General features: G+C 35.5%; 1 pseudogene; it reads right to left on the bottom strand.

The window, feature by feature from the left end:
- Nucleotides 1-681: 681 nt before the first annotated feature.
- LOC105747488 (olfactory receptor 11L1-like) lies at nt 682-1424 on the bottom strand (annotated as a pseudogene).
- Nucleotides 1425-21153: the final 19729 nt, after the last annotated feature.

Raw genomic sequence — 21153 nt, 5'->3', positions numbered from 1 at the left:
CAATCAAAATACTAATCAGAGATAAACCTTTGCAGTGTAAGATAGCTGATTCTACTCAAAATCACAGATATATAAGCATAAGTCTCCACTCACCAATTTCCTTCCTATTTCTGATTCCAGAGCATTACTCTTCTATTCAAAGTTCAAATTAGATGAATTAAGGAAGGAATAACAACACTCCTCAGAGGCCAAGACCAAGAAGGAAAGTAAAATGTGATAACACAAAGATCTGTTTTGAGGAATGTGTGTGAGCTAAAGGATCAAATCATACTTAGCCTTGAAGTTCATTGACTCATGTGGAACAAGTCTGTGAAGAGGGTACAAACTCATATCAGTGCAAGGGAAAGATTGAGCAATAACTGTTTTTCTAGTCCTGATTTCCTCATGTATGAGGCTTTTCCTGTCAGGGGCTACAGCACTCAACCCTAAATTCAGGCTGAACTCCTCTTACATATGTACTTTAACAATGTCCTCTGTAACTCTCCCTGTCTTCCATTCTACTTTATAAACATCAATTAGACTTTAGTAAAACATGAAGGATTAAGATGCTTCCATAATCATCCATTTCTCTTAATTTAAAATCCAAAAACCCAGTAAATATTGACTCAATATATTAAAATATAAAAGGTGTTTCGGCTCTTAATAAACATTCTTTGATAGTTAGTGTCTACAAAAAGCATATCATACTTTTTTTCTAACAGCCTCTTTGAAGTCTTTAATCCTCAAGCTGTAGATAACAGGGTTCAGTAGTGCAGTGACAACAGTATAGAAGATCAAAATTAACTTATTGATTTCTGGTGACAGGTGTGCACTGGGGCAAACATACTTCAAGATCATGGTTCCACAGTAGATAGTAACAAAATCCAAATGGTAGCCACATGTGGAAAAAGTCTTCATCTTGCCAGAGGTTGAAGGAATTCTCAATATAGAGGACACAATAAAAACAGGAAATAACTGTAAGAAAAAACAAATGCACAGCACAGCAATTGACAAGAAAAGGTTGCCATCTCAGTGATATAAACACTGGAACATGAAAGCTGCATGAGGGGAAGGAGGTCACAAAAGACATGTTTGATCTGATTGGATCCATGGAAGTCTAACTTGGAAATCATCATGGAAGGCAGAAAGCCTGTTCCAACCCCTGCCAACCAAGTGATTGCCACCAACTTGTTGCAGAACTGAGGACTCATCAGGAAAGAGTAGGGGAGTAGAGTACAGATGACCAGATATTGGTCATAGGCCATCATAGCCAGAAGAAAGCACTCAGTAGCTCCAAAGGACACAAAGAAACAAAGTTGTGTCATACAGGCAGAGAATGAGATAGATTGGCCCTTTAAAAGCAGGTTGGATAGGAGAAGTGGTACAATGGTGAAGATATACCAGATCTCCAGAAAGGAGAGGTGTTTGAATGTGTACATAGGTGAGTGCAGTCATTGTTCTTGTGAGAAAGTAGATAAACAGGAAACAAGCAAAGAGCAAAGCCTGCCACTCAGTGACAGTGGACACATTCTGTGGCCCCATTTTCTGTGGAGAAAAATACTTCTGAAAAAGATAACATGCAATGCTTAAAAATATTTTCACCTATTTCACATCAATGATTGGAAACTCTGAGATTTATGTTTAATAGTTTAGAATTTTGTATCCATCTTTTTAGAGTGGCAGAGATTCTGGTACAGGAATAATTTCCTTGATAAAGTACAATTTCATCTCTCTTTCATTAGCATACATTCTAAAGTCAGAAGCTGAATGTGAATTCAGCTCATGGACTCTGTATTTTGCATATATTTTACTACGCATAGAAAATACTAAGGATATAATGATACAGGCAAAAATAAGAACTGTGATTAACACCTAATACAGAAACTGTGGTAGATTAAATTATGTAACTCAATTTAGACATGCTTTTAATCTTAATCCATATTTCTGTGGGTATGAACACATAGAAAATAGGACTTCTTGAAGATGTTATTTGTAGATAAGGTGTGCCCAAGTCAATCAGGGTGAGTCTTAATCCAGATTACTAGAGTCCTTATGAAAAGTCAGAAGCTGGGAATCAGCTGAAAACCAAAACAGCAGAAGAAAGGGAAATTCTTTGCATTTGAATGTAAAGCCAAGGATCTACAAGTATTGCTAGCAGGTCACAAGAGAATGCTGAAGTCTTAGGGAAGAAAGCAAGTCTTGCAGATATCTTGATGTTGAGTTTATGGTCTTGAAACTGTGAGCCAATAAATGCTTGGTGTTTAAAACAACTCATTGCGTGGATTTGTGACAACACTTCGTGCAAACAAAGACAGAAACTAACAATCATGAAAAAGCCTTAAAAACTGAGACATATAAAGAAACAAATACCTTTTTTTTCTCACAAGTGGTCTTTCTCTGAAAAGAAGACAGATACCATATGCCCTATTAATATTTTGAGCAATTTCATCCATTCTTACCTCCAATTATTTCTCAAAACACTTGTTGTGTATGTGTGTGGTGTGCCTGTGTATGGGTGTTTGTGTGTGAAGACTTGTGCTAGGCTAAATTCTTCCTACTACACTCTCAATTTTCTTAACAAATTAGATAGCACTGTCTGGCAATATATTCACTTTCTAATTTACACATTGAATGTTGCCTTTCCTTGCTTTCATTTAATTCAGTCATGAAACCCAGGTCTGATTAAAGCCAATATGAAAATACTACAGAGCAGTGCTCTTATATTTTCCTCATCTATTCAATCTTATGCATTCCTCAATGAATATTTTACTATGTTCATTTTCTTTTCAAACATCCAACAATTGTAAGCATCCCAGTACTTTAAGCAAAATAATATTTTATTGAAAAATTGAAATCCTTTGATGGCAGCATCCACAAGTTCTGTAAATCCACCCACCTACCAACATTTTTTCTTGTGCACCTTAGAAAATTATGTCACATCTAAGACAAATCCCTTTAGTTGTAAGCTAATTTTTGCACCTTCCTGTATACTAGCAGGTACTGCAAATATTACACTCTTGCTCTCCTGAATCAGGAATGACCCCCTCTACTGAGTCATTCCCTCAGCATGCACAAATGCTGGTTTTCTCTCCCTGTTTAAAAAAAAAAATTACAAAATATCTCAATGCTACTCTGGTCTCCTGCATTCCAAAATACTCAGCATTGGAGAATGAAAAATAGAAAATTAGACATTACTATTCTATTACAGATTTATTACTGTGCTTCACTAGCTATAGAAGAACTTTTATCATTGATATAAAGGCAGGAGCCACCAGAGGTTCTGATGGGAGGTTAGGAAAGAATAGGTGCAAATGGGGGCATCGTGGGGAAGTTGGAACTGTTGTGCTTGACATTGCAATGTTGGATAGAGGCCACTATACATTTTGTCATAACCTATGACATTGTGCAGGGCAGAGTATAAACTATAATGCAAACTATAGTCTCTAGTTACTAGCAATGCTTCAGTATTTGATCATCAATTTTAGCAAATGTATCACACTAATGAAGGTTGTTTTTGATGTGGGAAAGTGTGAGAGGAGAGAGGATGGGGAATATATGAATCCCCCTGTGTGTGTGTGCATATATATATATTTATGTAATATTGTTGTAGAATTTGAGAGAGGTTCAATTATTTGCGTATAGAAAGGCCAGGACTCAGGAATGATTTTGAGAAGGAAAACGGGTTTACTGATGGCCGGTCGGACTCGGGAGCTTTCTGTTGCAAACCTGAACCCCGAACAAGAATTTTGAGTTCCTTTTATACAGAAGAAGGGCTAAATCTTTCTTTGTTTCAGTGCTCAATAGGTTTGAATTAGCATGTATATTTTCACATCCTAGGTAAACTTTTAGCATGGACTTTATACATTCTACATAAGCTTTTAGCACATTTGGTTTGCATTTTTCCTGAATATTTAAAGTTTATAGAGTTTGCATTGATAAACTGTTTCCTGGGACTGGAGTCATTGCCCTGGTTACAAAAGGCAGGACTGCAGCCTCTCACCATCCCACACCCACAAGTCAGGACAGACAGCTTAGGTTAAGGTTATCTCCAAAGATACAAAGAGCCTCCCACCCATAGCCCACATCTATCTATCTATCTATCTATCTATCTATCTATCTATCTATCTATCTATCTATGTAACATTTATGTAATCTAAAGCTTCTTTTAAAAAATTACAAAAAAATGAACAGTAGTCAATAAAATCTAGTTTTAACATAGGGAAAAATAACAAAATTGCATTATGTTACCATAGACTAAACTCTAAAGACTTCTGACGATATTTCCTAGTAATCTAAAGTCTTTCCATGATACTTGTTCAAAGGCACAAATAGCTGAAATTTGTTACTCACCATTCTTTGCTTAAATAATTTCAGCAATGAGGTAATCACATCTCTTGCAATACTGATTATTTAAATGCCAATTACTTCCAAGTGCTAGAGCTATCAAAATTACAAAGAGCTAAAAATTCATAAAATACTGAGCCTGTTTCACTTACCACTACTCTAGCAACCAATATATTTACATTTAAATTTGTCACTTTCTTCAAAATTATATGAAAATAAACATATTCAAAAATGTTATTACCTTGGTTTCTCAAGATCTCTTTACTGGTTACTTTCAACTTATTACAGTTTTACATATTATCCAAAATAGGCAAGATTATTTTCATTTCCCTAGAGAGGGGGTATATGGAAAGGCTGAATTTACTGGATAATGAAGAGCAATTTATCCAGGTCTGATTAATTTTATTCTTTAACAACCACCAGCCACAGCCACCAAATAAGAAAGACATGGCTTTGACACTAAGACACTCACACATTGACTTCCTGCTTAAAGAACACTCCTTGACTACATTTTTGTCACTTACCTGTTCTCTCCACCTGAACCAGCACAGGTCCTGGATCACTTTCCAGAACACTCGGGCCGGGGAAGGCTTTGCAGAGCCATGCGTCTTTCCACACAGTCCAGCCCAGATCTGCATTGCTTTCCTCTGACCCAAACATGGATTGTGCTTTCTTTACTTGAAATGAAATTTGACAATATCTGCTGATGTGAGGCACTAGGTAAAACCATTGCCTGCTTTTAAAATCCCAGGTTTCTGAGGGACCTTGCGCTTCTGAGAATCCTGCTCCCAAATATTCTTCTGTATTTTCCAATCAAGCTACTAAATAATGAAGCCCGTCTTCCGAGATTCAATTTTGCCCACTGAGGCTGGATATTGATAAAACGTTAAGAAGATGGATTTAATTTTGTAATTAACAGTTACCAATGTGTATCTAAGTTAATTGTGTGATGGTCAATTTGCCAAAAAACCACATCTGAATTTGTCTAAGAATCTGTTTTATATTTAGTTTTTTTTTTTTTTTAAGAATATTAGCCAGCAGTGAAAATGTTCACAACTCCTCTGTAATATTCCAGTATTGGGGAAAATCAATCCAAGTGTATGAGACTCTCTCTAATTAAGATGAACTTATCTATTAATATTTCTAGTTAAATTAAAATTTTGGTTTTAAAGAAGATAATAAAGTAATGAAAGAAAACAAAATTTGTACTTTTTTACTGTTGAATGATTTATTTTATTTTTAATGAAGCTTTAGATTCCTTAACGATACATTGATAATAAAGGGGATTCCCATATAGCCAACACACTTCCCCTCATACCTTAACAGCATCTTTCATTTGTGTGGGACATTTGCTACAATTGAGAACACATATTGCAGCATTGCTGCTAACCACGGTCCATAGTTCTTAGTTTTCACTTTGCACCTGCAATTTTTATAGGTTTTTAAAAATGTGTAATGGTTTGTTCTGAGGGGTGAAAAAGGTTAAAATAGTTGAAATATGGGGCATTTTGGGGATATTGGAATTTTTCTGAATGACATTGAGATTATTTATTTATTTACCAGATATTTCTTTAGCACTTACTTTGTACCAGATGCTTTTCCATGCATTCATGTGTACCTGTGATTAACATAAACTTGATTAGGATACATCAGTGACTCACATATATGCTGACTGGATTATACTGAAAAATCATACAAAAATTATAGTCTGATGGGATGAGCTGATAATTTCATTATTTATAATGTTTGATTTAACTAATATATGTTTGTCAAAACAATATGATTCATGTGTATATTTTGTAGAAAACTTGGAAAAAATATAGATACATAATGTAATACAATTTCATTATTATTATACATAGCTTCTATCCTGTTGCTTTGAGGAAATTTCTATTCATAGGCATTTTCTTACATCATGAAATTTTGAAAAAACATATTTAAAACAACATTTAAAGACTGCATAATAGAATGGTATTAGGGGTAAACTCTTCAGCTCTGATTCCGAATAAATTCTTGTAACTTCTATGTCTTTGCAGAAAAACAGAGAAAAAATATGACGCTCTTGCAAAGCAGATTATGGTTTCATTATCTCTGGTAGCTGCAGAGGAGAAATAACTTCAGTACACATCAGCTATAGCTGGATAGATGGAGATGAGAGGGTTTTCAAAGGAAATTCCAGTCTATGCATTAGAGACAATAAGACAGAGAGCATGTGAAAGATGAGCAAAATGCATAGCCACAAACCAGAGCTTTAGAAGTCAGCATATCCACCAGAGTAAGAGGAGATATGGAGCATGGTAGGAAATCAGGGAGTTCCCTCCAATATTCTATTGTTTCATGAAAGCAGGGTCTGTTCTCTGTGGCAAGAATATTCTAGAATTTAGGTGGATAAATATCCCCTCTGAGAGTGAGGTGCATATTGATGATTTAAAGCACACATTATGCAATATAAATTACAATTGATAGTATAAATTAGAGGTTTCAGTTGGTAGTGACATTAGAGGTAATATTCATAACATTAACTCTCATCCATGATCTATGAAATAACATAATTTTTGAAGGTCTATTTCTGCAGCCTCATCCTACTAGGTCAGCTTTCTTTCACCCCACTTCCAAATGTAACTCAAGTTGTGTTTCTAATAGTCATTTATTATATTTCAGATAATGTATTTTATAATATACCCCAAGGGATATTCAACTATGGCCATTACTATGTATATTCTTTCATGAAGGAATGAGAATCTAGCACTGTTCTTATTTTGAATATAAGATTATTTTTTTTCATATCTCTTCCATATTAACTATTATATTGTTGAGTTAAAAATAAGTTCATTTATGTGTTTCTGAGTCAAATAACCAGTTAACTCACTTTTTTCATCTAGAAATTCTATTTTAAAACCATTTTCGAATAGTTTTCTATTTTAAGTTTTCTTTATAAGCATATGTTTAATTCATTTATCAGTGGACAGGAAATCTGAAATTATCACAGTCGTATTTTAGTTTATGTGAAAATCCTAGATATTTAGGAGTAATATTAAAACTAATCAAAATGTTACCAAAATCATTCCAATTTAAGATAGTAAGAATATATTATTTTATTAGGTGGTCTTCATTAAGAAATACCTTATGTCCTTCTAAGGAAATATAACATATATAGATTATTATAATAATACAACCAACATTTCATGAGTATATATTTGGTTTGAGTCACAATGCCAACATTTATACACATATTATTTTAGTTAACTTTCACAGTACTTGGGTATCCACTTACAAGTAAGAAAGTTGAAGCCTAGAAAGTGAGTGATTCATTCACAGTCATCCTGCTTGAGGGTCACAATAGTGACTCCTGAGTATATTGACCATCCTGAGTACCTGAATCAAGAGGCTATACTTGTAAACCCAACATGTCCCCAACACTTTCCTGCTTCTTTAGATACAAATATTGAGTGGTAGAGCCCTGGCTTTCCAGATACACCTGTTCCCAAACTAACAAAGGGGAAGCAATCTTAGATTTAAACGAATAGGAGTCTCACAAAGTGAGCATGAGGACAAACCTGCATTATCTACATATACTTCCTGGAGCATACTGCCTTCTTGTTTGAGGGCTGTGCTCAAGAGTCTCCTAGCTAAGGTGGCATATATTCAATGGAGATTGTAGTGAGAACTTAAGATCATGCCAAGAGAAAAGTGATGAAAAGGAGATTGAGGTATGTAATCTGATTTAGAAAAACATAGAGAAGATAAGTGAGGATGAATTTACAAGAGGAATTTCAATGGCTCTGACCATAGTAGGTAGAAATACCATTAATAGATGGAGCCCTTAGGAAAATATGCTATTGTTCCATAAAGTGACAAACATTCTAAAACTGATGACTGAAGATCTTCAAACAGATTACGTCTTGGTTAGTTTTTCTACTAAAAAATCTATTGGATATATAGGGTAGACATTCCGGTGATTTCTGACTTCTGATTTGATGGACAAAACTTAATTTAAACTACTTATAGTGATTGCTGACAAAATCTAAATCCCACTCTGTCAGTATTGATATTATCTCTAAACAGGGATAGAGAGGAAAAGATTTATCAGGATACACTAGTCATTGTTCTTTATTTCCAAAGAAGAGTCTCTCCCTCTTTCAAAGTCATTCTAAAGACTTAATTTCTTAGTTTTCATGGGGTTGGATGATTTGTGGATAGAGTCAGGAATACAAAAATTCCAGGTCCAGCAATCTAAGTGATTTGAAGAGTATTGTCAAATGTATTGTCTTTAACTTAGACTTTTTTTTAAAGTGAGATTTGTCATTACTCAAATTTTGTATCTCACTACATATTGTATTTTCTGTATATTTATTTAAACTGTGATGTGAGTCCACTATGAGTGTAGATTATGGTTTGCATTATCTTTTTAATAGAATAATTTATTTTATTTTATTTTTTAGAATTCCTTAATGTTCAACGACAAACTTTAACAAGATTGTTACTTAAATCTAGAATCAAGTAACTGAGTAAAGCTGGTGTTTCAGTTGAAACAACCAGCCACAGAAAATAAACAAACAACCTAGGAATCAATAATTATTCTTTTAAAGATAGCCACAATTGAAATTAGCATGTATTATTTTATTATTGTAATAAACCTCCTGTTACATAATCAGGGAAAAAGCCTTCACTCCCGAACATCTCCTTGTCAGCACACAATAGAAGTAATTAAACTTCAAAGCAATTATCTTCTCCAGACAATTGAACCCAACATTTCCCCAAAGATATGCCTTTACATTTCTTTCTCCCAGGTGTGCTGTATAACTGGAGACCAAGGGATTTGGATTAGCATTTGATTAGTACACATTAGGTGCCAAACACTTTAATATCACACATATGCCTTAAGAAAGGACCCATTCCTTTCATGAGGACATAAATAGGGAGGCTTAAATCATTCATCAGGGTCACACAACTCTAAATCATAGCAGTGGTGTTTGGATTCAGGTCTGTTTTAGCTACAATTCCATGATCAGTCTCTAACAAGCACTTCTTTAAAGACATTCATGGGAATTGCAGGTGCCAACCTAGTGGAATTGGGCTCAAAAATTACCAGAGGAAATGAGGAAATGCTAGTTATATGAATGATGAAAGATATCTCATTTTTCTAGTTCAGGGATTCTTAGGCATGGGGCCCAATGAAAGATTTCATGGAATGTTTGAGCTTGAATTGAAAAAAATAAACTTATTATCTTTATTTTCTCTACCCTCTAGCTGAAATTTAGCATTTCCTTCACTTATGAATATATTCAATAAATTACAGTAGTATTCATTTCATATCACAGTACAGTTGTAGCCTATCTCAAAAAATCACTAACGCTCATCCATACTTGAAAATTATGGTGGTTGTTAGACCTGACGTTAGCTGAACATCATAAAATATCTGCTTCTACAATCTGAGAAGTGGTCTGTGGTTTTCACCTGACTGGCAAAGGAGTAGGTGAAACAAAAACAGCTAAGTAACTTTTTTTGGTTGCTTCAGCAGTTAGAGAGAGACAAATGAAGAAGAGACATAATACTTGAATTGAAGAGAACTCACTCAACCCACAAATGTGGTGCCCTGGGATTCCCAGTGATGGAGTTGGTTAGAAATGCCCCTGTAGGATTGTACCTGAAGAGAGTTTTCAGGACATAGCATCTTGGATGATACAAGGGGTCTTGAGGGACATTGATACCACACCACTCCCTTTTGTAATAATGCCTCTCCCCACTACATTTATCTAGGAAGAATTGCTTTTCAGATCAATTTTAATATCTTTAAAAAAGACCAGCTTTGACCCTATTGCGTCCTTTACTTCTAATCTTTGAAAATTTGTTCACTTCTTAAAAAAAAAAATTAAAATAATGCTCTGTTATTATTTCTTGGATGTTTTCCTTTGCGCTATTTCCACTATAGGGAAACTTTCTTCATTTACTTACTCTCATGAATTCCTTCCTGACTTGTCCCCCACCCTCACTCCACCATTTATAAATAACAACAAATATACCCCTTCTCTGAAATCATATAGAAAGAATTAAAAAATCCTCTATTATGACATTATTTTTTTCTTTATGGGATATATTCATGTGTTTACAGAACCTTCTTGAACTTAGGGGTATTCTTAGTATGGATATGTTATGTAATTACTAGGTGTAAATACACTTTGTTGGAACAAACTGATCTAAACAATAATCTAATATCAAACACTGAATCCCATATAAGGCCATTCATTGTGGATATCTGAATATTTATATACCTGGATATTAAATACCTATGTTCTATTTTGCTGTGCATTTTACACAGAATAGAAAAAGAATAGGGGATTCAGATATTGCCACAAACTCATTAGGGGAATTTTGAGGCCTTGTTTGGAGGAGTGGACTGAGAGGCCAAGTGTATCTGCTTTTACATTTATCAGACAGAATCATGTAAAGTTTGATTTTGACTGACTTTAAAATTGACCAAAAACATCAAAACTCTGTAGTCCCATTCTCCCCCACTCACTTAGAGAGTCCCTGAGAAAACACACAGCCTCTAATTCACAATGACTCATAGGACTTCAGTGCCAACAAACACTTGGAGACAGAAAAGAGGCACTTGATATTATATTGTTGTGGAATTTAAGAGAAGTTCAATTATTTGAGTATAGAGAGGCCAGGACTCAGGAATGATTTTGAGAAGGAAAAATGGTTTATTGACGGCCGGCCGGACTCGGGAGCTTTCTGTTTGAATCCCGAGCCCGGAACAAGATTTTCAAACGTCTTTTATACAGAGAGGAAAGGCCAAATGGTCCCTTTGTTTCAGTTCTCAATAGGCTTCAATTAGCATATATCTCTTCCACATCTTAGGTAAGCTTTTAGCAAGGACTCCAGACATTTTAGATAAGCCTTGGTTTTTGCATTTCCCCTAAATACTTAAAGTTTATAGCCCTTGCTTTGTTAAACATTTCCTGGGACTGGAGCCTGCTGGTCCCTAAGAGCAGGACTGCAGCCTCTTACCGTTTCACACCCACAAGTCAAACAACTTAGTTATCTCTGAAGAGACAAAGAGCCTTCCACCCATAGCCCACATCATTCCCCCCCTTTGTCAAAGTTTACTTGCTAAGCTTTGGCATAATTATTGTTGTAGCTATGAGGTGGATGACTTTTTGTTGTCTTGACTGATTATTTATCAGTCTTTAGTACAGCATCAAGGACCGTTTTTAGAAGTTTAGAACTTTTCATTCTGGACAGCAGAATCTTGGGCAGGGGCCTCCCGCAGTTATTCTGCTGCCACTGGCACTCACGTGGATTTCCAGTCAGGTTCCAGATCCATCTATTACTTTTATTTTACTCTTAAAGAGTTTACACCTTTAATTTAAAAGGGGTGCTGAAGGGAGACGATCTCTTTTCTGTAACTGCTTCCTGCTGGCCATGGGCTGTAGTCATTGCCTAATAAGGTGTAAAACTCTTTAATTTATTCTAACTGGAGGAAGATGGATCTGGCATTCTGTACGAAGTTGGATGAAGTTTTCATATGGTTAATAAGATGTTCACTCTGAAAGAAACAAACTTAATTAAAAATTTGGAATACCCGTTTTTAAAAGAGGACACATTGGATTACAGAGATAGACAAGATTAGATGCCTATAAAGATGGCATTCCTTAAAAGCTGGTGGGAACAGCATATATATTCTTTTTTAAGTTATCCATCTTTAGAGAGAAATTGCAACAGACACTTAGCTTTGTCTGAAGACACATTCCAAGCTGTTCAATGATTGACACTCATTCGCTCTGTCAGATGCTCCTGGTGAACTGGCACTCCTTGGGCAACTGGCTTCACTCAGGATTAGAACACTAATTTGGAAATACTCTTAGTTTTCACCTGTGGGAGTGATCAGAACTACAGAATAAAGATTTTTACACCTTGGTTTTCATTGTACAATTTCTAGCAATTTTGACTTGTTCAATAGGTGACTCACCATCAGCAAGCAAGCCTCACTTTTGCTAACTGAGACTGGCTGAGACTGCCACCTTATTCTATAGACATGTTATTAACTGTTTAGAAAATGATTTTACCAGGAATTTAACATGTCTAATATACTTCTGCACTTGATCCAAAATAGAAAAGATAACATTACAATTATTAGGCATATATTTAGTATAGGATAAAAGTACAGCACTTAATATTAACTAATGTATTACTTAATGCATAAGGATTCAGAGTTGCCATTATTAGTTTTGAGTTTCAGGTTTGTAATACTTTACATGTTATCTCTCCATGAGAGCAGGCCATAATGCCAATTGTGCTCAAGTTTTACTTACAGTCTCCTGGTATCATGGCTCCACTCAGCATGTTCTTCAATGCAGTGAGCAAGTTGCAGCATCCTTCCAGTATTCCAGAGATTTTCCAGTATTCTACTAGCCTGGTGCATAGTGCTCTCTGGCACCATGGAACAGTGCCAGTCTGGAGGCGATATCCATTGTACACTTGGCTGTACCGAGTCATTATTGGCTGCAGGAGCTTGAAACTGCAATATAGTTTCCATCAACTTCAGGAGCAGAACCAGAGACTGATATAGCACATTTTTTTAATTGAGGGGTCAGTGACCAGCCTAGCCAATAACTCACATGGAGAGGCCACCTGTAATGTATACAAGGCCTGGTTCGAATGCACAAGAGTTTGACAATGTTAAAGTTTATTCCTTGTTTTATATATATTTTAAACAACTTAACGCAATACATATATCAAATGACTATTTACTTACACAATTTTACTATGAAGATAACAGTAGGTACTTTACTTTAGTAATAGAGGAAAAATACTTTTCATTGTTAGAATGAAAACAGAATATTTCCAATAGAATCAAGACAACTTTTTATTACCATTTACTTAAATGTGTATTTTGCAGTGGCATTCAGACAGGTTTATTATCATGAAGTTATTTCTGCTACCAATACCAATCTAAGTTTCTTTAGTTAACAATGACTTCTACAACTAGAATTATTTAAACATTTTCAGTTTGGAAGATGTTTTACAAACTCTTTATAATTGACTATAACCGCATTGACTAGACACCTCATGTTTAAATAAACTTACTAAATTACAATTACCAATGAAAGAAATTTACTCTCTATTTAAGAGAGCATATCTACAATCTTTTCCCTTTAGCCTAATTTCACCAATGTGAACTTACAATTTTCACTTACAATTTTCATTACTGTAAAGATTTTGTACATATGTTAATTTAGTTTATAAATTAACTATGGGAGATTACACTCAAGTTAAATAAAATTGAAACCATAATAGTTTATGCAAGGAATGTTCTCTTTTTCCCTTACAGGAAGCTAAAAACTTCTTTTCTTTAAGTTATGAAAATTATTAATTTAAAAGCATAACTGACTACCAGGTTTTAAAACACATGCATACTGACTTCCAGGTTTCAAAACACATTACACAATTACTTAATTTTTTAAAATCATAACCCAGGAAAGATCTCTCCATAGTTTTTATGGACTTTCCTTTACTTACTGAAATTTGTTAATAGAGCCACTAATTACCTTATTTTGTTGGAAAGAAATCTTCTGGAAGAAAATAAGGCTCACCAGATTGTGGAGAAGAAAATACTTTATTCTCAATCTTGCAAGAAGGGGCGCAGAGCCAGATATGGCTGGTGCCCCGAACAAAGAAAAATGACACAATTTATACCCCTAAGCCTAGCATGCAAGCTCTTCCTGTTTTTCCATAGATTGGATACTTCAGAAGTTACAGCTTATCTGAGATTTAACTTTCCCATGCAAAAGTTTGATTTAACTGCTTCTTCTATCACATTCCAACCATTTTAGTTTTTACCTGCTCCCCCCCTTTGTCAAATAAGGAATAGAATTTAGTGCTGAAATGACACCGACTTAGTTAGCTCCTTCTTGGGCATCCTTCCACTGCCCATAGGACTGGCCTAAACTGGTCTCCTCCACTGCTGTCCAACCCGGGAGTGGGAGACTGAGGCAGCAGGCCGCCGGGTTACATCAACATTTTTCTTCTGTGAAAATTAACCTAATCTTTGTTTTGTTTTGTTTTTTTTTTTCCAATTTATGGCTGACAAAGGTTTAAACTGGGAAATTACCAGGCAAACTGATTCTTAATTCCCTAGCCTAGTAGATAGGTTTAATCTGCCACACCTAGTCTTGCCTTAAAAGCCCTTGCAAAGAGGAGGCCCTTTCCCAATTGTTTCCATAATCAGATTTCTATGACTTTTTCATCCTGCTTAGTTCAATTTGGGCTTTAAGAATATTTATAAATATAACTGCATATTTAATTTTTAACAATTTGAATAGACCTCTTTTAAGAATTTTTATTTGTTAATTTGATATTATCCTGATGTATGAAGACATACATTGAGCTTTTTTTTAAAAATGGGCAGACACAAAGAGTTAGACACAAACACAACTCATTGATATTACTTGTAATTTGCATTATTTTATATACTGTTTAACTTAATTAATTAGGGGTCCAGAAATACATATTACTTATATAACTGCATATTTAACCTCAACAATTTGAGCAAATAGGCAGACATGAATAGTTTGACACAACAACATGACTTTAGTTACTTTAAACTTTTCAAAGACTTTTGAAACTCTTCTTAATTTGCACTATGACCATGCAGTTTACCACAAGAATTTTCTTTCTTACTTAATGGATTGTAATAACCAAAATGTTCTCAATGCCTTAGCACCATTTTGTTTTAGAACTTTATATTTTACTTTGAAATTAGCAGAATTTTGGATAAGCCACAAGATTAACTTTATATATATTTACTGAGGCTATTTGAAGCCTCAGGGAGACAGACTGCTTTCTCTCATGAATTGCCACTCTTAGGAACACTGACCGTCAAGGCAGGAGACTTCTCCCCCTCCACCCCCCTTTTTGATTTTGGAGATAATAAAACTCCAGTGGCCATTTAACCTTATTCTATCAGGCAGCAATTTATTTAGTTTACACTTGAATTCATGAGAGAAAGGGTTACTAATACCAGAAGAGGAGACAGTGATGTCCCAGCTCTTCTCAATTATGAAATAACCACAGGCAAAGGCAAAGGGTGAGGTTAGGCCTGAAGCAACCATAAACAAAGGAAAGGTTAGTGTAGAATTTACACTTAAATAATAGTTTCAGGCTAAATTCACCCAGCTATAATCTCAGTTATTGTCTTTCCACTGTTTTACAATATAAATGCATTTATAAATGATTTTAACTCTTAGTTACAGTTTTTATTAATTTTTTAAAACCTATTAATTTTATAACACCTTTAAATACCTTTCATTCAACTTATAACATATTAAATGAACTTAACTATTACTTTAATTTTTCCTTTAAAGTGAAAGAATAAATCTCTTGCAGTTAGTTTGAAATAAAAGGCTACTTTTCAGGATTTGATAAAATGTTCTTTTAAAAGAGGTAAGACTCTTCTTCAATCATTGAGGATATGATGAGGTTAAAGCACAAGAAGCTATTGATAAATGATTTTCTTTATATATTGATCTTACTCAATTTAATCATAAAAATTTCCCTTCCACAAACCTTCTACACTTTCAGTATTCATTCAGGTTCTGTCCCACACTCTACTCTTTCCAATAATCAATCATTTTATCTTAGGACAAAATCATCTTCTGTTTCCTTAACAATAAAAACACATTCCATATATCCCACATACTGAGTTACCAGGCAAACTTCTTACAACATATAATTGCCATTAATACTAAACAAGTTTGTTAAAATAATGAACTTTTCTTCACTTTAAATACTTAGTAGCATGTAATACCAGAAACAGTTTTTTTGGAAGCAAGTTGGCAGGGGAGATTGGCTGCCGAATAAGTTTGTTATAAAATTGCCTTTTATTATTATTATTATCAATTCAGTTTTGTTAAAAAATGACTTTCTGCAATTAGCCACTTAAATACCTTAAACAATGCTTTGTAAAACTTTTATATTTATACCCTTAACACAAATTTTACCTTCACAGAACATTCTCTTACTTAAGGTTACTACAATACCTTCTAAGAACCTGAGCAGAATGCAAACGTATTTTGGCTTTGACACCCTAAGGAGGGAACTTTACTGCATTTATTCTGATTCTGCTTTTCACCTCCTTCACTTCCCCCCCTTCCAGGCAGTCGGGTGCACAACAAACAGGAATGCGGCTTATGAATAGAAGGGTGGACTCACTGGAAAGGGGCAAGCCGCTCCCCCCTTTCCAGCTTTCAGCCAAAATGGGCAGACAGAACCTACTCAAATTTGGCAACTCTCCCAGGAACCCAGCCGCCCTGACTGGGACATTCCCAACAGACTTGGGTGCTTGGCGCGGACACAGATGGCCTCCAAGCCCCGGCAAAGGGCCAGACCAGAGACAAGACACCAGAACATGCACAAACATCTAGACTCCTCAGCTTTTGCCCCAGAATCATTTCACCCCCTTGCCAATGGCAAGGGAGGGCTCCAGCTCAGCTGTAATTCTACTTCATGTAAGGACACAACTCCAACACTAACATTGAGCTGACACAGACAGAAGCACAAAGGTCACTAATCTGACTCACAAGTTTATATATTTATTTTCACCACGGCTGCCCCCACAGCCATCACAAACCTCAGAACACTTAACATTTGGTATAAAGCAAATTCATTCACAAATTAGCACCATAACAAAAGATTTCAGCTAGACTTTTCCACTGTTTAAACTTTACACCCAGACCAAGCTCCACCAGAAAAGCCGATCCATTTTCCTGTAACCAAGTTTTGTTTTCCTTAATCTAGACCAATTTCCAGGATATTAGGACTCAAACCTATAAATACCCTTCCTATTAAAATCGAGACTCCACTCCTTTAGTGGATATAAGACCAGTACCAGATTCTAACATGCAGTTAGACAAACCCAAAACACCAGGGCTTTTCCCCGGTTTTCCTCCTTTTCCCAAGCCTAGAGAGAACAGCTTCCCCCCAGCCTTCTGGGGCTACTAGGGTTCTCTCAGGAGGTGATCAGCCTCCCCTTCCTAGCAATTAAAGCTAGGGCCTTCCAGACTCTGCTCACCCGGGGAGTCTTACCTTCTTCCCTGTTCGGAGCTCTTTTTCGTTCCCAGAATCTTTCTCTTCAGACCTTCCATTGCCCCTTGATTTTGTCGGGAAGATTCTGGTGGAGCCCACATCTTTTCTGGATTAAATTTAATCCAGGGGCGCCCAGATTTGGGGTTCACCCGAGTCCTCCCGGCTTCCTCGGGGATTTGGAAGGGGCAGCAAAATGCTACCGTCTCTGGCCTTCATTTATTGTCCCTTCGTGGTTGCCATTAATGTTGTGGAATTTAAGAGAAGTTCAATTATTTGAGTATAGAGAGGCCAGGACTCAGGAATGATTTTGAGAAGGAAAAATGGTTTATTGACGGCCGGCCGGACTCGGGAGCTTTCTGTTTGAATCCCGAGCCCGGAACAAGATTTTCAAACGTCTTTTATACAGAGAGGAAAGGCCAAATGGTCCCTTTGTTTCAGTTCTCAATAGGCTTCAATTAGCATATATCTCTTCCACATCTTAGGTAAGCTTTTAGCAAGGACTCCAGACATTTTAGATAAGCCTTGGTTTTTGCATTTCCCCTAAATACTTAAAGTTTATAGCCCTTGCTTTGTTAAACATTTCCTGGGACTGGAGCCTGCTGGTCCCTAAGAGCAGGACTGCAGCCTCTTACCGTTTCACACCCACAAGTCAAACAACTTAGTTATCTCTGAAGAGACAAAGAGCCTTCCACCCATAGCCCACATCAATATCCAATAATAATTATTGAAAATCATCAATATTGATACTCATTGCCAGTAAATAAAATCTCAACCCTTTGCAAAACATGCAAAAAAGTCATTTGGCATTTCCCTTTCTCTAACTAAGCTACAGCCATGCCAAAATATACCACGTTCTAGTGCCCTTTACTTTGCACAAGCTACTGTTGTACTGTTTAAACTACAGAGGTGGGGCTGGCAATTCCACACCACCCATGAGCACTGCATTCAAACAACATTTCTTTGTTAACTTTCTCAGATCCTTCCTTCCCCATTTTCACACACATACACTGTTTCCATCTGGCTGTTTTCATTATATTTGTGGATGTATCTGGTAAAGTCTTTTTTTTTTTCTTTTGTCCAGGTATTATGACTATATGTTTTTTTGTTTATTTTCAACAGAAGCAACTATTTCCAAGGTACCAAATATTGTTTTTGCATATCTATTTTTTTTTTATTTTTCATAATAATTTTCTTTAAGATACTTAGATTACATAAATGTTACATAAAAAATATAGCAGATTCCCATATGCCCCACTCCCTACCTTTGACACATTTTCCCCCATTAACAACATCCTTTATTAGTGTAATACCTTTGTTACAATTGAGAAACACATTTTGCAGCATTGTCACTAAACACAGATTATAGTTTACATTGTAGTTTACGCTCTCTCTCACATAAATTTGTAATTTAGGACAAGATATATAATGTCCTGTATCTGTCATTGCAATGGCATTCAGGACAATTCCCAAGTCCCCAAAATGCCCCCATATTACCTCTGTTTTTCCCTCTCCCTCCCCTCAGAATGTCTGGTGGTCACTGCTTCCGTATCAGTGATAAATGTTTTTCCATTGCTAGGATCATAGTAAGTCTATAGTAGAATACCTGTAAGTTTAATCTAGTCCATCACTCATTCCCAATTCTTGGTAATGTTTGCCCACTATTTTTTTTTTTTAGTGTATTTTTTTGAAAAACATAGATCACAAAAAGTTACATTAAAAAATACAAGAGATTCCCACATACTCCACCCCCACCCCCTCACTGCTCCCACATCAACAACATAAAGGGCAACACCTATTACAGTGATGACAGGCAAAACGTCAAAAACAGTTTTATGATATTTTTCATTTTTTAAAACAGCAATTTATTTTTACTGTATTTAATTTTTCTGAATTAATATGTATTCTTTTTCTAATCTCTAAAACTATCATTACTATTCCATTTTCCTATTAATTGAATTTGGCAATATATTAGGTTTCATTTTTTAAGAAGTCTTGGACCATAGAGGGATTCAACCATGTCTACTAATTTTTAAAAAAATTTTTATTGAAGTATATTACTCATACATGACATAAACAATAAGTGTAAAGATTGTGAACTTACAAAATAAACATACATAACATCACACAGGGGTCTCATACATCACCCCTCCACCAACTTTTTGCATTGGTGTGAAACATTTGTTACGAACTACAAGAGCATCATCAAAATATTACTACCAACTATAGTCCTTATCTTATATTTGCTGTATTTTTCCCAACCCATACTGTATTTTTAAAATATATTTTTGTTACAGATATTGTGGACTTGCCAAACAATCATACAGAGGTGTAGATTTCCAGTACAACTCCACACCTTGGTGGAACATTTGTTACAGATTATGAGATAATATCATCAGACTATTACCACCAATCGTGGTAAACTACAATTGGTGTGACCTTGTCCACCAAATTTTAATATTTTGTTGATGGGCCAGTTCTTCCCTGTAGCTGGACTGTGTTAGGCTCCTCTCCATAACTTGTTCTGTATCTTGTGCCCTTCAAGTGGTACCTGGCTTCTAAACCTGTGTATTGATTGATGAAATGGATGCATGTGGTCAGTCTGTGAAGCACACAAGTGTCATTGAACACTAGCTTAGAACCAGAATAATACATTCATTTTTACAAGCTGCATTTTCTCATGTCTCAAACTTTTCACATCTAAAATAAGACACCCACTTCAGAAATTTATTTTAAATCTCAAAAGAGACATGGTATTTATTAAATTATTCCAGCAGCTATAATGGCTCTTATTCTGTGCAGGCACAATATGAAGGGACTGTGGAATAAAAACATTAACAGAATATATTCTTGTCCTTGAAACGGTCATATTATGCAAAAAATACTTCTTGATATAAATCACAATTTAAATATAATATTATTATATTAATATAACCCTGTTAACTTACACAATGCTGACTGGAGTTCATGTGCTTGGAAGGCAGCCAAGGACCAGCATTTCTTCTGACGGAAACCTTTTAGCCCTTCGTTTTCCTTCACAGTTACTAGAAACTGTCTTTGCTTAATTTTCTCTCTGAATTCTTCCCACTTAAGCACAGTACATTATAAATACACATGTGTGGTAAAAGGCAGAAGTCCTTTACCCAGCTTTCTGTAGAAAGATGAGACTGCTCATAGGCAACAAAAAAAAAACAAAATAAAAACGCAAAAGGGAAAAAAATGAAGTTTGAGTAAATGAAAACAAGAGGATCTAAAAACCACAAACAGCAAGAAAAATAAAACGCTGAGTCAGTGGCTGGTGGTTGTTGAGTTGAGTGAATTCGGTTTTTTTTTTTTTTTTTTGGTTGTTTTTGCAGAATAGGCCATATCGTAGGGCCAAGGAGTTTGTGAATCCCTGAAACTGAGGAAGGGGATGTGGCAAAGGAGAGCAAAGGGCATCTGTGAGAAGGGTTCAGGGCAGGGAATAAAAAGTTTATGTCCTAAAGAATGATAAATACAGGTCATTATATATCTTGCCATAACTTAAAAAATTATATAAGAAAGGGTGTAAATGACAAGGTAAACTATAATCCACACTGAGTGGCAAAGCTTCAAAATGTGTTCATCAATTGTAACAAATATACCACACTAATGAAGGATGTTGTTAATGTGGGAAAATGTGGGAGGTGTAGGGAATGGGCCATATGGGAATCCATTACATTTTTTGTAACATTTATGTAATCTAAGCACCTTTTAAAAAATTAA

The sequence above is a fragment of the Dasypus novemcinctus genome, chromosome 16 (assembly GCF_030445035.2).
Source record: "Dasypus novemcinctus isolate mDasNov1 chromosome 16, mDasNov1.1.hap2, whole genome shotgun sequence".
NCBI classification, from domain to species: Eukaryota; Metazoa; Chordata; class Mammalia; order Cingulata; family Dasypodidae; genus Dasypus; species Dasypus novemcinctus.
This window is presented reverse-complemented; position numbering and strand designations above follow the sequence as displayed.